We start from the raw sequence: 5,179 nt of genomic DNA, 5'->3' as shown, positions 1-5,179 counted from the left end.
TGGTGGCAGTGCTGATGTTGGTGATGGCAGAGGGGGTAGTGGGATGGTGAGAGTAGGGAAGGGACTCCTGGAGGGAGGGAGGTTGACTGGTTGCCACTTTCTTCTGCTTCTCCCCTACCAACTCTTTAATAACAGCTGCTATTATTGAATGTCACCTATAAAATAAGTAAATGCTAATAATACATAATAATTTATTTACTCCTCCCAACAACCCTATGAGGTAGGTGCTAATATTTTAGAGGTGAGATGGCTGAGGCTCGGAAAGGTTAATTAATTTGCCCAAGGTCACACAGTTTGCAAAATAGCAGAGCCTAGACTCAACTACAGCCCCACCCCAAAGTCTCACTCCTGGCCTCTACTCCTGCTTCCTGGATAGAGCTCTATCCATGGGAGAAGAGCTGGGGGAGATTTCCAGGCGTTCCACTATTTTGGGGTTCTAGGGCCCAGCAGTGCCATTCTATCTTCCTGCTTCCACGCAGGCCTGCACCCTTAGGAGCTCTGACAGGGGAAGTGTGGTGGGGGAGGAGTCTAGGTTCTTCCTGGTGGCCTGGTGGCCTTGGCAGCAGGGGGTGGGGCTCTGCCAGGACAGCTCACTCCAGCTCCTAGCTGGGGCTCCCGCCCTTGGGAGCTCCATCCTGCTGGCTCCCTCCCTCCCAGGATCTCATTATATCCCTAAGAGAAACTGACAGCCTCAATATCTTACTTTGCAAATATAGTTTATTCCTTCAATAAAGCCGCCTGCACAGGGGAATGTTTAAGCCTCGCTCTCCCCGGAGAGCCTCATTTGAATTTCTAAAGTCTTTAGTTGCCTCCGCCAATGGGGCAGCGAGTAATGAAAACGCAGCAGCCAGCTTTGAAGGGATTCATTTCCTGTCCAGTCTCCACTGATGGTGAGCTGGACTTACCGAAGAGAGGACTGGTGGCTACCCGGGTGCTGGGAGCAGAAGGCACAGAGGCCTTGGCCTGCGTCTGGGCACCCAGGAACACATGAGGGTCCAGCTCATGCCTACATGGGTCTCCAGCCTCCAACCCTTGTTGCTCAGGTCCTTGCTTGTGGGTTCAGCGCAGGGGCCCCTCTATGGGGCCTTTCAGCCTAAGAGTCCCTCTACAAGGCTCCCTGCTTGAGGACCCATTCACAGAGACTGTGCCCAGGGACCCCTCCACTGTACTGGGGGGAAACCCTGGACCGCGTCTCTGAGGATGCTCAGCTCACCAATCCCTGGGGATGAGTCCTCCTCCCTGGTGGGACCCCTCACTCCAGGGCAGTCCCTATCACAGGCCCCCATGGGAGTCTCTAATTAAAGGGCCGGCACGCCCCTTGGGGACTCATTAGGCCCGCTGTGCAGAGAACATTTAATCATTGCTCAGAGCATCGATTGGAAAATCAATTTCTTTGTCTCTCTGCACGCGGCGCTGGAGAAGTGGGGGGAGCGCTGACCTCCTTCTGCTGCCATGTAAAGTGCTGCACATTTAATCAGGGAACAGAAATCAATTAGCCACTTACGAGGTTGGCTTTAGTTACCGAGTCGCAGGGCTGCGTTGCAGCTCAGCGCTGACAGAAGCGAATCTCCTCAACCCGCCTGGCTGGCCAGCACCATGCCCCCAGATCTCTAGGCCCATGCCCTCTCTTCCCCACACACTGGGTACCTGTCACCTACACAGACCGCCACAGAAGCCCTGGGAATGCTCCCTGGACCCCAAACCTCCCTCATCAACCTCCCTTCCTGTGCTCAGCTCTCCCAACCCTGAGAAGTCACCTGGAGATGCAGACTCCAATCTCAGCTTCCAAATGGCTTTGTGACATCAGGGAAGTTTGCAACTTGAGTTTCAGGTACCTCATGTACCTCATGCTCACTTTACTCATAAAATGGGAATAATAATAGTACCTACCTCACCAGAGTGTTCTGGAAATTCAGTGAGATCATCCTGTGAAGCTCCTACCAAATAGCGCTCAATTGAAGAGAAGTTTGAACTCACATCAGTGGGGTAGTGTCCTTCTCGCCCTGTAATCAGCCAGGGCAGTCAAGGGGACAGTGTGTGTGGGGACTGGGAGTGGGGTCAAGACCAGGTGGACCCACTTCACCCTCTCCTGAGGAGACTGGATCCCTTCTGAGCCCCCTCTGCCCCTCCTGTATGTGCATCTCCCACAGCCACGCACTCTGCTGCTCCCTCACCTGTGATCATGTCCCCAGCTCCGGGGAGACAAGCTTTTCAGCAATGTCTGACGCACCCCCAGTTACACACACCCAATTACACAGAGTTGTCCACAGTCTGCATGCCCCATTACACACAGTTCTGCGGTTTCTCCCACAGTTGCAGGCTCAGTCTCCTGGTGCTCACATGCAGTGACACACACAAGTACCTTCACCCATTGTCACACACACAGGTTCCCCTGGGCACCCCCCACTCCATAGAGCTGCACACCAGCAGCACACTCTCTAATACACACATATACACACTCTCGCACACTGATTCTGTAATAATATTAGACATGCCATTTCTTTTGCATGACAGTTCCAGTGGAGATACTCAGAGCTGTCACTTGGATGAAAAATAATGCATAATCCTCGTCTTCCTTCTTTCCCTTCCTTTTCTTTCTTCCCTGTTTAATGAGCTCCTAAAAATATTCCTTGCTGTCTCGCCAAGGCTGTGGGCTAAGTGTGAGTCAGGCCTCCCCTCCCCCTCCTCGGCCCCCTTACTGGGATGGAGGATGAAGAGGCACGATGAGTCCCGGTGCCTGAGCCAGGCTTGGTCAGGCCACTCTGTCACCCAGGCCTTCTGAAGATCTCAGACTCCTGCTCATCCCCTCCCCTGGCTAGCTCACCTGAGCGGAGGATGGGAGAAGCTGGCAGGAGTGAGAGGAAAAGCAGAAACCCCCTCTGGTCCCTGACTACCATTGGCAATGCCCTCCACAGCTCTGGACTAACTTCCAGGACTACCCCATCCATCCCCTGTCCCAGCTCAAAAGGGAAAGGCCTCCACATCTCCAGGGTCCTTTGGCTACCTTCTTGTACACCTTCATCTTTTTTCCAGAACTCAAGAGGAGAAAGGAGGAGGGGGAGAATCAGTGTCTCTGGGAAACCTCAGCTTCTGCCAGCACCTGTGCCTGGTTCTTCTGGGAAAATTGCAGTTGTTAGTTTCCTCCAATTCATCCTTTAAGTTCCAGGCCAAAGTTACCTCCTCCCTGAAGCCTTCCTGATTCACACAAAGGCATTTGTTCACTATAGGTACACTTTTTTTTGTTTGTTTTTGAGACAGAGTCTCACTCTGTTACCCTGGTTAGCATGCTGTGGCATCATAGCTCACAGTAACTTCAAACTCCTGGGTTCAAGTGATCCTCTTGCCTCAGCCTCCTGAGTAACTGGGACCACAGGTGACCATCCCAGTGCCAGTGCCTGGCTAATTTTACTTTTTTTTTTTTTTTTTGAGACAGAGTCTCACTATGTTACCCTGAGTAGAGTGCTGTAGTGTCACAGCTCACAGCAACCTCAAACTCTTAGGCTTAAGTGATTCTCTTACCTCAGCTTCCCAAGTGGCTAGAACTACAGCTTTCCACCAGAAGGCCTGGCTATTTTTGTTGTTGTCATTGTTGTTTGGCAGACCCAGGGCTGGGTACGAACTTGCCAGCCCCAGTGTATGTGGCCAGAGCCCTAGCCACTGAGCTACAGGCACTAAGCCCAATTTTACTATTTTTAGTAGAGATAGGATCTCACTCTTGCTCAGTGAGCTGGTCACCAACTCCTGAGTTTAAGCAATCTACACACCTCAGCCTTGCTAGGATTATAGGCCACTTCGCCCAGCCACTGCTGTAGGTACACTTTAACAGTAATAAATTTACTGAGGAGAAGCAATTGTGTGTGGTACTTCGTGAGAACTCTGTCTCTCTGTGAGACTCTGTCCACCCTGTATTTTGTTACCCTGTTTCCATGTACTGCTCTCACCACCTCACTGGGCCATCAACTCTGACTGAGAACTTGTATAGCCAGAGGGATTGAAATGATGGGTGGATGGATTTATGGATGAAAGATTGGGAGGTTATGTGAAAGGAAGAGCTCAGAGTCAGGAGTCAAGGGCCTGAATGTTCACTCAGTTTCTACCAATGTTCACTGCTACTTTGGGAAAGGTAAAAGCCTCACTAGGCCTCAGTCTCTCCATCTGTAAAATGGGAGAGCTGGGCCAGGTAGTATCTGAGGTCTCGTGCAACTCTGACAATCCTCATTCTATGCTTCCTCACAGTGTCGGATGGAGTGAGCCTGTGTACAGCCTTTAACATTCCATCCTACCGGTGCCAGGGGCTGGCAGTGGTGTAGGGAAAGGGACAAGGAGCTCTCTGGGCCTTTATCTCCCCAAACTTCTCTCAGCCTCCTCTTTCCTCCAAACCTGTTTCTTTGTCCCAGTTTCTTTCATCCTCACTTCTGTGACTTCCTTTCATTCTCTGTCCTTTTTCTTCCTTTTTTATTTATTTTATTTTATTTTATTATTATTATTTTTTTTGAGACAGAGCCTCAAGCTGTCCCCCTGGGTAGAGTGCCGTGGCATTACAGCTCACAGCAACCTCCAACTCCTGGGCTCCAGCGAGTCTCCTGCCTCTGCCTCCCAAGTAGCTGGGACCACAGGCGCCTGCCACAACGCCCGGCTATTTTTTGGTTGCAGCCGTCATTGTTGTTTGGCTGGTCCGGGCTGGGGATTCGAACCCGCCACCTTAGGTGTACGTGGCTGGCGCCTTAGCCGGTTGAGCTATAGGCGCCGAGCCTCTTCCTTTTTTAATGGACCAGCATTGTACCCATTAGTGTCTTAGAGCAGGTGGCCCCCTCCACCTCCTTCCTCAGCCTCCCTCCCCCAGGCCCACCTGCTTCAGAAGCCCCCTCCTCACAGACCTCCTCATCTTGTCCCAGCAGCTCCAGTCCCGAAAGGTTAAGCTAATAGCAACTCCTTCCCCATCAGCTGCTCTTGTTTGCTCTACATAATTGCAGGAGAGGGGACTGAGAGGGGAGGGCCTCTGAGCTGGCTGTGCAGCCTGGTCCCTGGGAAGTGGGAGCTGGGGGGAGGTGGCACTTTTAGAAACAGGGACCTGGGCTGCGTGTGGGCTGATTATATGGGATGAGAATGGGGCAGAGGGCCAGCTGTGGCATAGTAGCCTAGAGAAGGGGAGCTATAGTCCAAAGAAGGAAAACAATAA

Source organism: Otolemur garnettii, unplaced genomic scaffold, assembly GCF_000181295.1.
Source record: "Otolemur garnettii isolate 467f Iridium unplaced genomic scaffold, OtoGar3 scaffold00018, whole genome shotgun sequence".
NCBI lineage: Eukaryota > Metazoa > Chordata > Mammalia > Primates > Galagidae > Otolemur > Otolemur garnettii.
The sequence above is the reverse complement of the archived record's forward strand: the minus strand, read 5'-3'. Positions refer to the sequence as shown.